Below are 12319 nucleotides of genomic sequence, written 5' to 3'. Positions count from 1 at the left end.
GGGGAAGCCGTTAGCTTCCCGATTTTGATCTAGTGTATAGGCCATGAATTAAATATTTAGCCATTAGTTGGAAGTCAGAAGATTAATACCTCCTGTAGCCCCTCTTCAAACAGAAGGAAAAAAGCAAGTAGGGAAAAATAAAAATAAATATAATATAAAAAAAATAAATATATATATATTTCATACATACAGGATGCAAATGAATATAGAAATCTAATAACAGTAGGTACAAATATATGTAATATATTTTTATAGCATTCATAAAGGTACAAGAGATAATTTCTGTTTATACATAAAATATGTATGATTTATAAATTTATGTATAAACAGAAATTATCTCTGTACCTTTATGCATGCCTATAAAATATATACTATATTTGTACTCCTGTATTTTAGATTTCTATATTCATTTTCATTCCTGTATGTAATTTTGTAATTTTTATCTAAAACCAACATGTAACATATATATATATATGTGTATATATATATATATATATATATATATATATATATATATATATATATATATATATATATATATCACATCACCATCATTCATATACATGCATCAAGCTACAAATGTCCTTTAATATCCAATTCGCTCTAACTCGGAATTAATATATTTTCATATATGTTAACTGAAGGGGAATTTTTTGTGATAATAATTTCGTCCTCTTGCGTGTTCGAACCAGGGCCCAGCAGGCAGAAGGGGGACTCAGGACTTCAGTGACATTATCGACTCAGCCAACCACTTGTTGGCCGAGTCGATAATGTCACTGAAGTCCTGATTTCTCCTCGGTCCGCTGGGCGCTGATTCGAAGCCACGAGAGGACGAAAATATTATCACCTAAAAAATTCCCCTTCGGTTAACATATATAAAATATATTAGTTCCTAGGTAGAACGAACTGGATATTAAAGGACATTTAAAGCTTTATAAAAGGCTCATAAAAGACTATTTGAACGTTGTAACCATATATTTCGAGCACTTCCTTCAGAGCTCCTGATCGCTGTCCTGATCGCTGGTAAAATATGGACATTGGATGTCTTACAAGAGTATATAAACAAAGCATATGTAGGAGTGGCAGTAAGTCTCTATTGGTGACTCAGGAAGGATGGGGATTAAACTTTTCCCTGGTGTATTCTGGCCTCATTATCTCCCGTCTGGCTACTCGTTCCGGTGGTATTTCTGTATGTATGTATGTATGTATGTATGTATGTGTTCCAAATAAAGTGATAGGTAGGATTTTAATTGATAACGAACGTAAAGGAAATGACCGAAGGATGCATGGGAAGAGCAGCGATGACCATGGTGCTGTTATGGACTATTTACATAAGAAGTTTGAAAGTAAAGGAAAGAAAGCTGCGTGTGGCAAGCATGGACCTCCTACTGTAGAAGTGGCGTGTGAGAGAATCGACAAGAAGGCAATAGGTAGGTGTTGAGAACGTTCGGTAAGAAGACAGAATATGTCCGTTGGAAAACGGCCAGTTTGGTGTTGAATGAGGGTTTGAGACGAGGAAACAAGAGTATTTTATGTCTTTATTGCTGTTCAGCATCTAAGGATGGAGTGATGCCAGAAATCAGAGAAAGAACAGTGGAACTGAGGACAAAGGTATGCGGTAAGAGAGTCAGCTGTAAATGGACTATGGAACATTTACAGAGGAAACCGTACTGGTTAAGAATAGTAAAGATCCATTTCCAGAGGATAAAATTAATATCTAGTGTGGAGAAGAGTAAGGTTAGTAGATTAATTCGGTTCTGTGCTCCTCAAGAGTTTTTTCCTTTTTTTTTACTTATTGGCATCCGATCCTGTGGAAACTTAGCAAGTTAATGCATGTGCATTAGTATTTGTAAGAAGAGCGTTCAGAGACAGCAAACTACAACCAGGAGTGAATAATCCACCCTCAAAAAAGATTCTTTCTCCTATCCCTTACGGAACCTAATAACTTTCTGCCAGGCAGTAGTTCCTCGCTGGATGAGTGGTTTTCGCGCTCTGCTGCCAATCAGTTGGTCCGAAGTTCGAATCCCGGCTCGGCCAACGCGGAATCAGAGGAATTAATTTCTGGTGATAGAAATTCATTTCTCGATATAGTGTGGTTCGGATCCCACAATAAGCTGTAGGTCCCGTTGCTAGGTGACCAATTGGTTCCTAGCCACGTGAAAATATCCAATCCTTCGGGCCAGCCCTAGGAGAGTTGTAAATCAGCTCAGTGGTCTGGTAAAAATTGAGATATACTTAACTTTTTTTCTGCCAAGCAGGGCGTCATTTTGGGGCGGGACAAGACTCTTTTTTTTTTACTTTGGCCCCCTTCAACCCCCAAAGCCCAAGAAGTAACAGCATGTTTTCTTTTTCAATGTGCAATCATAAATATATACAATTTGTCGGAAATATTGCGTTTCTTGATCCTTCACTGTCTACTATAATAACTGCCAGCGATGATGAGATAAACAAACAGTTGTGGGAATATATAATTTCTGCTTAAATACCTTGTTCATGTAGCTCCAAAAAGCACATAAAATAGCTCAAAATCACAAAACCCACAGCTGATTAGGCTCGCATCGCTCGCCAAACCGTCTTAGCGACCAAACCACCCCCCCCCCCGCCCCCCCCCCCCCCAAACAAAAACCTTTAATGACGCCCCTGCTGCCAGGCACTAGACCCACCTTTGGTCAGATTTTCATAAGTAACCCACGTGTAATTTTTGGCGTAAAACAAACAAGCAAATAAACTGAAGCAATAATGATAGTAATAATACACGTAGGATTGATTTTGAACTGAGCATTTTGTCAGTTTTTCTAATTACATCTTTCTCGCACACAAGGAAAACAAGAACTGCTAATATTACTGGTCTCATATTTAAGAAATTCACAATCTCGCGTATGAAGATCATCTACAAAGGCGTTCTCTCTCTCTCTCTCTCTCTCTCTCTCTCTCTCTCTCTCTCTCTCTCTCTCTCCAGATAGCCGACGTCCAAGTGGATGTTTCCGACTATGGCACCCATGCAGTGCAAGCAGGAGCAACTTTGCAAGTTCGAAGTTCAAGGAGGTTGGCGCAACTGCCTGCTGAATTTGGAATAACTTAACACCCGAACCAGCTCTTCGATGATGGGCTGCTATCTCCTCGCCCAGCCCCCCTTTTTAGATGATCTTCATAAGGAACCTACCCTACCACTTTACATTTTTACGTCAACACTGAACGGTGTTCGAAAGTCTGTGCTTGTTTTACACAGTAATACACTTTGATATATGATTCGGGACTTTCATGACACATATTGGCTTCATAATCTTTATTCTACGGACATTTTACATCACTTTTAATTACTGATGAAGATTTGGAGGTCAAAAGAGAATCAAGTCCAACTCCGCAGAGTCGACGGGCAGATCCTTCGAGTTGTGGGGTCGGTTCTAGAGGCGCTCGGGAAGACAAGTAACTGTAGTCATTTCGTGTATCTGTCCTGTAGCCAATTTTATGGGACCGTTGACGTCTCTCCCTCAGATACGTACACGACGAGGTACAACGCCATCTAGAACTGTCAATTCAAGATGGCGTTGCGAGGTAGCGCATGATATCACAGCGAGCTCGCAATTGACGGGTTGCTGGTCAATTTTCCTCAATCCGTTTTAGAGGTGCTCAGGTCGCCATGTGACAACTTCCCGGAACGGGAAGGAGGACTGTCAACATTAATTAAAACAGTTGCACCTGGTAGTGAAAATATTAGATTTATCTTCCTCAGTAATCTGTTTAGAGAAGGAAAAATATATCTGAAATATGTGAGATGAAAATATGATAATAACGTGAATTCAATTTCCATAAGTATTTACCATCAGCGGCAGAGAATCTTATGACTGATCTTATCCCAGTGAGCTGAGGATTACCTAGCCAGGGTCCTCGTGTTCAGTGGTATACGTTTGATTGAGGAAGGAACATTCACGGCTATAGTTTTAATCTCTCTCTCTCTCTCTCTCTCTCTCTCTCTCTCTCTCTCCTAATACCCACAATAGTCGAGTAACAAATAAGCATGCAATGCACTATCTATCGCAACGTCAGAAATGACGGTAATATAAGGGTCACTATTAAGAGCACCCCCGTCTCCAGGAACGTAACGTGCCCATCCGAAGTATGGGCCAAGGATGCGGATTAATAGAGTTCAGGGTCCGTTTCTGATTAAGATAAGAACAATGTGGCGCATGCCTTCGTCTGGCTGCCATTGGAGGAGGTTAAGATATAGAAAAGTCATCAGTCAGTATTTAACCTAACCAGAGTGAAGAACAAGGAAGCTCTCTCAACCGGGAATGAGGTGCTCTCCACCTGTCCAGACCTTTCATCTAGACCCGACAGCGTCCCTGGCTTCTGTATTAGCCATATGTCAATAAAATTGTCATATAGAGGGTCAAACATTTGCCATAGTGAACTTCATTTCCTTGCTTTTCTGGTTTTCTTCTATGGTAAGCGTCCGAGTATCATTCCTACGTCACAAAGATGTGTAGCATCGCCGGGACGGACTAACTAAACCTTGTGTTCTGTTACCGTGGTATTTTCCCTCTGGCCCTTTGCTGAAAGATTACTAGTCCAGATATGGTTTACATTATTGACAGAGAATAAATGTGAGATGGGATGGCCTGTCGTGTGTTATCCGTTTCAACCCTGGTGGCTGATTCTCTACCGAGAGATCAAAAGGGGCACAAATGGTTGGAAATGAACTTGCAAAGTAGTAGAACTTCAGTCCTCTCACTTGGTATGTCAGCCCGATCATAGCCAGAACACCACACAACGCAGATATAGAAACAAAAATGCATACATACATACATGCACATATATGTAAATAAATTCATCTGTTAAAACATGATACGTCTCAAGTATAAAAAGCCCATTAAAACACTGGTTTAAATCTAAGGACTATACTATATCGGTGGACTTATCAAGCAATGAATGACAGAAGGAGTTTCATTAGTAAAATGTATAGTAGGAGATATGCCCTTAGATGATGCCGCCTAAGGTCACCGCTAAGCCATCGTAGGTTCTGTTAATTGTCTAAATCCGCTTCATCGTTCATATATATATATATATATATATATTATATATATATATATATATATATATATATGTGTGTGTGTGTGTGTGTGTGTGTGTGTGTGTGTGTGTCTGTGTCTGTGTGTGTGTGTATGAATATATCATATTATATATATATATATATATATATATATATATATATATATATATATATATATGTCTTTTTATATATATATATATATATATATATGTCTTTATATATATGTATGTATGTATGTATATATACATATACTATGGGTGTGTGTGTGTGTGTGTCCCAGGAATTGCTAGATATGAAATATAGTCTAGCCTCAACTAGATTGAACCTAAAGCAAATGGCATACGACGGAAAGAAAGATTACAAAAAATAATTACGGTACAAGTAATATAAACTATTTTAATGCATACACAGTGTAATTTACTCGGGTTTTTTTTTTCTTCAATCTTTGCAGTTTTTGCTGAAATTAGTTTTCTTCTTTTTCTATAATATTTCTTTTCTTTATATGTAGTTTGCTTGAGAATGAGTCACAGTAAAGAAGTAGGGTCTCATCACATATATATATATATATATATATATATATATATATATATATATATATATATATATATATATATATATATACATATATATATGTATATATTTATATATGTATATATATATATATATATATATATATATATATATATATATATATATATATATATATATACAGTCTCAGTCATTGCGCGGTTCTTTGAAATCTTAGCTTAATGATAAATAATATTACCAAGACCAAGGAAGAACATTCTTTATTATACGAGCTTTGCGAGGTATAAAACCTCATGATCAGGCTGAAAAATTGACAAGGATGAAAAGAATAAATTCCAATGGTAAGACAATTCATTTGAATAGAATTTATTGATTTATCACCCTTGTCCCATTTTTCAGCCTGATGATGAGATTTTATACCTAAAAACCTCGTTAGATAAAGAATGTTCTTCCTGGTCTTGGTAATATTATTTATCATTAAGCTAAGATTTCAAAGAAGCCGCGCAATGACTGAGACTGTATATATATATATATATATATATATATATATATATATATATATATATATATATATATATATATATATATATATACAATATATATACATATATATGTATATATATATATATATATATATATATATATATATATATTGTTTATCATTAAGATATATATATATATATATATATATATATATATATATATATATACCTTGTGAAATAGAACAAACTGCACGACCAAAATCTTCATCTCATTTGGTGAAAATTTTATTGCTTTGATAATTATCATCAGCATAACTGCTCACCCAATAACAAACCTTAATTATTGCATATTCTAATAAAGTGATAAGAGGCAGAAGGAAAATACAAAAGTAGATAAAAGAGACGAATTAGAACTCTATGATAAATCATGTTACCGACTGAAAAGATTGCGAATATGTACAAATCACGCACTACGCTGAGAAGGGATATATTTCACCGCGGAATGAAGGAATTTAAGATTCTGAGAGAGAGAGAGAGAGAGAGAGACTAGGGGAAGGGTAACCATTAACAATTAAAGAATATTAGTATGTTTTTCTTACTATTTTCTCAAGGGAGATTGACGATAGCGTTAAGATATTACTTCCATTTATCACGTCGACAGAATTCACAAACACGGCATCTGCGACGAGCAGTTGCCAGATAGTAAATTATGACACGGGATATATAAATACATATTGCAGATGCCTCGCGTCACATGATGAAGCACCAACAGAGGGAGATCATCTCCCTCCTCTTCTTCTTCTTTCTTTCATTACAGTTGTAACCTAGTCTGACAGCTCTGTGCTATCTATCTGCTTCTCTCTTTGGCTTGACTGATCGACAGGTATCTTTTATAGGTAAGTGGCGTCCGGCTTAATCGTTTGTTTATCGTTTTTGTTCTTCCATGGTTTAAGTATGCAGATCATCTCTCTCTCTCTCTCTCTCTCTCTCTCTCTCTCTCTCTCATATTCCATTTGCGAAGTAATCTTCAACAATTTCCTTCGGATTAGTGTCTGGGAATGGTTCAAGAAAAAGAGCCGAGAGGAAACAGAGCAGTTGTGTCTCGGTAAAAATAATTTATTGTTTTCGAGCGAGGAGGAGGAGGAGGAGGAGGAGGAGGAGGAGTCCAAATGGATGGCTGCGTTTTATCTTATTTTCATTTCCTTTGATGCCTTACACTTGGGGAAGTCTTCCCGTAGGAACCTCTCATCCTTGATTCAGCAGATCACCGATCAGCATATATATATATATATATATATATATATATATATATATATATATATATAGTAGTATATATATATATTCAAGTAATCAAAAGTCCACAATTATGTAAAATGTGTATTAAAAATACATAAAAAACGGGAGCTTTCGTCTACTTAATCAGTAGACCTCATCAGCCGTACTGATTTTCCATTTCAAAAAATTATATACAAAAAAGTTACGAAGGACAGGCAGGACTCTGGAAACGTCTCCAAGGGAGATAACTACCAAAACAAACTCTCTTAATTATGTTATTCCCTCGTTCAAATGTCTGGCCAAAAGACGAGCCGATCGTCGTGGTTGAACTACCTCCTCTGTGTGTTCGGCTGTTCCCTCGTCCAAACTTCTGCATCGGCACCTGCAATGGTGGGGTTCTTCCTTCCAATGCCTGGGCAGGAGAAAGAGAAGGCAACCTGGGCCAGTAGGAGTGGTGCAAACAACGTCTGTTCTAATATTTACAGTTTTAAGAACCAAATAATTTTTAAAAAAAAGCATCCTCTTGGGTAAATGATTTGTTAAAATCAAACACGTTTAAAATATTTAATAAGAGCCCTTCAACTACTCTGCGATCACTTGCGTTATTATCTTTGTAAATTACTCTCAGCTCCTTCCCAGTCAATTACATGCCCTAACTCTAACGTATGTCTGGCAACTGAACTATATTTCGATCCCAACCTACATGATCGCTTATGTTCCTCTAATCTTATACCTAACCCCCTGCCAGATTCCCCATAATAACCCTTATTGCAATCTTTACACGGTACCACATAAACTCCAACGTCGTCTTTCCTTTCTTTTTCATGATTCCTAATCAACTTTGATTTTAACGAGGTATTATACCTAAAAGCTAAATCCAACCTATTTTCCCTGTTCTGTTTTAATAAATGTTGCTCCCTTTCTAAACTATGATGATAAGGAAGCGGAATACACTGACTACTTTTGAATTCGTATTTCCTGGTCGGTGGATTATAAAAGTTTTTTCTAGCCTTGGTAAACGCTTGGTCAATAAAATATTTTGGATATCCCAGTCTCGTGAAAACCTCTCTTATATGTTATTTCATTTCCTTGTCTATGTACTGTGGATCACAAATCCGAACCCTCTCGTTACCATGTTGACGATTACATTAGACTTTATACGTTGGCTATGGTATGAATAAAAATGAATGTACATTTCTGCATTGGTGTCTTTCTGTATACACTAAATGTAAAGTTAAAAGTAACAGGGTCATGGTGAACCAGAACGTCCAGAAATGGCAAAATTATTGTCGACCTCAAATTCAACTGAAAAGTTAATGGATGGCATCAGGTTATTAACAAATTCTAAAAAACGATTAAACTGAATAACACTACCTTTATTTATAAATCAAAAAGATATCGTCAACAAATCTGACCCAATGAGAAAAGGCTTAATGTCCTCAGGGCAACGGCTAACCAAATCAGCTTCAAACATTCCATGCACAGATTAGCCAACACTGGAGATAATGGTGACCCCATAGCTATTCCGAAGTTTTGTCGGTTACCCTGCCCTCTGAAGCTAAATACAGTTGAACTAACACAAAGCTTAATCAAATCAATTAAAATGTCAACAGGAATTTGTGGATTAAAGGTACCCTCCCTTTCTTTTTCCTTGAGTTTGTTTAAAACGAAATCTAATGGGACATTTGTAAATAATGCATTAACGTCTAAACTAATCATTTTGCCCTCGCAATGGCCTATATTCCGTTCTCTCAATAAAATCTGATGAATGACGCAAATGAGAAGGGGAGAATTTACCCAAGAAATTATTCAGAATCGGTAGCTAACCATTTAGCTAACTTTGAGCTGAGGAGCACCACACGTTGACACTATGGGTCTCAATAATCACCCCGGTTGTGTGCTTAGGTATGCCAAATAAAAATACGGAAGGAACGGATTCTTATCAGAAGTCATTTTAAGTAAATTGTCACGCAAATCTCTATCCATAACCCGGCTGCTGATAGCCTTAAGCTGCCTGTTAAATTCTTTCTGTATTTCACTAATCGAAGGAATCGATACAAGCTTCGTATATGTATTTTCATCATCCAATAATCTAAAATCTTATTTATTGTAATCATTAATGTTCATAATAACAACTGCCCCACCCTTATCTGCCTTCATAATTTTAACTTCTTTATTTCTACCCAACCTGCTAATTCGCATCTCTGTGTCTGCGGGGTAACACTGTTTTCTGTGGTTCAATAGCACAGGCTGCCAAACATCCCTTTAAAAATTAATTTGAGAATCTTGATTTTGATAATTGAATCTATTAATAATGCTTAGTCCTTCAGCTAAAAAATTATCTCCAGAAACCCATGCAAAAATTGAACCCTAAACACAAGGCTTCTTTTTCTTCAGTGGTTAAAACAAGTGAAGATAGATTTAAATGAGACTTCCCTAAAACCCTTCGACCATGGTGAGTTTCTACATAACCTGTCAATAATTTATCCCATTAAAATACGAAATGCACCACTCCCCTACGGGAGGCTATCTCACCCATTCTCCGCCTGGTGCCTTCAAACACATCTGATTGAAGCAAACTCCTCAGCTCAGCCTGTAACCGCCTTAGCTCGAAGTGACGATCTTCACACTCGGTTTGGCACTGCAGAATCTTATCCTTCAGAAACAAGCGCTGAAAATCCGAGAAAGCCTCTCCACTAAAAGAGGAGGCCACCACGGAGCCATATGTCTTAGGCATCACCAACTCTTCTTCACATCTTTTCAGGAATTTAAGTTGATTCTTGCACCTCAAAAAAGACGTCCACCTCCTGACTGTCCTTCGGTATAAGCTTAAACATTCTTGGTCTTCAAAAGATATGGGTCCAGGTAAAACCATTGTTGCTAGTCGTGGACGAGTTAATCTAAAAAAAAATCACCATAACGTGACTGGAAAATCTTCAAGTAATCAAAGTCCACAATTATGTAAAATGTGTATTAAAAATACATAAAAAACGGGAGCTTTCGTCTACTTAATCAGTAGACCTCATCAGCCGTACTGATTTTCCATTTCAAAAATTATATACAAAAAAGTTACGAAGGAAACAGACGTTGTTTGCACCACTCCTACTGCCCAGGGTTGTCTCTCTTTCCCCTGCCCAGGCATTGTAAGGAAGAACCCCCTTGCAGGTGCCGATGCAGAAGTTTTGGAACGAGGGAACAGCCGAACACACAGAGGAGGTAGTTCAACCACGACGATCGGCTCGTCTTTTGGCCAGACATTTGAACGAGGGAATAACATAATTAAGAGAGTTTGTTTTTGGTAGTTATCTCCTTGGAGACGTTTCCAGAGTCCCTGCCTGTCCTTCGTAACTTTTTTGTATATAATTTTTGAAATGGAAAATCAGTACGGCTGATGAGGTCTACTGATTAAGTAGACGAAAGCTCCCGTTTTTTTATGTATTTTTAATACACATTTACATAATTGTGGACTTTGATTACTTGAAGATTTTCCAGTCACGTTATGGTGATTTTTTTTTAGATATAGCTAGCTTTGGTGGCGCGCTCTACACTGCGCTGGAACCAGGCGCTGCCGTCATGTCTTCCCTACCCTCCCAACCTCCTACCTACCCCGCCCCGACTCGGAGTGGACAAACAGGTTTGCAGGAGGAGGGTGGATGTGTCATGTCTCCCCTATCCTTCTGATCCCCTACCTACCCTACCCTCATCCGGAGTGGACAAACAAGTAAGATCCACCCGGATTCTATTATTATAGATATATACAAATACAGATATATGTGCATATATATTATTAACGCAGCTGATTTCTGTACGACCAGCCTTAATAGCAAGACATGTGAGAGCAATTTCATCAGGAGCAATGAGATGGCTCTTTGCCTTGAAAGTCTATTTGGGCGTTAGTCAGCTGTGGTGGGTGATAGCTGGGGTTCAGAAGCGAGTGGGGTAGTAGCCCTATCCCAACAAGGTTTGCCAATAAGTAGAAGGTTAACAATATACGGATGGGCCCTATTAGTGAAAGAAGAGTATAATTGAAAAAGGAAAAAAGAAATATATACACAATATATATGTGTGCATATGTGTTTGCGCTTGTGAGCGTGTATTTGTTTGAGGGTCACAGGGACAGGAAACTCTTATCCGCAGATTTGTTGAGAATCGCGTAAGTTTAATTTGCTTATGTTGAGAACCGGTAAATTTGTCTTTTCTGACCAACCACATCTAAATGGAAAAAGGGACTTAGTCAATATTGTGTTCAAATCATTTCCGTTGAAGTTCACAGCTTCATTATTTCAAGATTTCAATATAACTTTTCTGTACAAGTACAAGTATATCATTCTAATTCACCGATGAAATATCAGACAATGATAGAACTCGTAAAATGTATTTTCGAAACATAAAAAGTTGACCTGTTTCTTCAGGCGTGGAAATATTTTTTCCGTTATCTTGTGTTTCTCTTCGCCTGATATTTCTCTTTTCAATTCTTTTAGTTTTTTCTTTTTCTCTCCTTTCTCACCAATATCAGTCACCATTTTGTACCTTTTATTCCAGTATTTCTATTTCGTTCCAAAAATATTTTTGAAAAAAACGAGGGATTCTGTCTCTGTATGTGATGAAAAAGATGAGATCACAAAAGAGGTCGTTCAGCTTCTGAAGTGGACTCAGGAGCGTTTCGCTATTTTGACGGGTTCTTTCTGTTTATTTTTTTTCTTTTTCCTCTTTTTTTCATTTTATTTGAGACGAAAAGTGTTGCATGCCACTTAATTCAAATCTTAATAAATTCGTTTTCCTAGGTTTCCTTTTGTGAATGTGAAACTTGAGAGAACGTATTTATGGGCAAAACATTTTCTGCTCTGAAATGCCAGTGTTCGTGTAAGGTAATGGCAGGGTTGTTATGGCGAGGCTTGTGTGAACATTACTTGAAATGGGACTTGGAGAGGTTTTTCGGCACAATCGAGTTTTCTGTACGGCATTTAATACTGTATGAAACTCT

This window comes from Macrobrachium nipponense, chromosome 15 (genome assembly GCF_015104395.2).
Source record: "Macrobrachium nipponense isolate FS-2020 chromosome 15, ASM1510439v2, whole genome shotgun sequence".
Lineage (NCBI taxonomy): Eukaryota > Metazoa > Arthropoda > Malacostraca > Decapoda > Palaemonidae > Macrobrachium > Macrobrachium nipponense.
The sequence above is the reverse complement of the archived record's forward strand: the minus strand, read 5'-3'. Positions refer to the sequence as shown.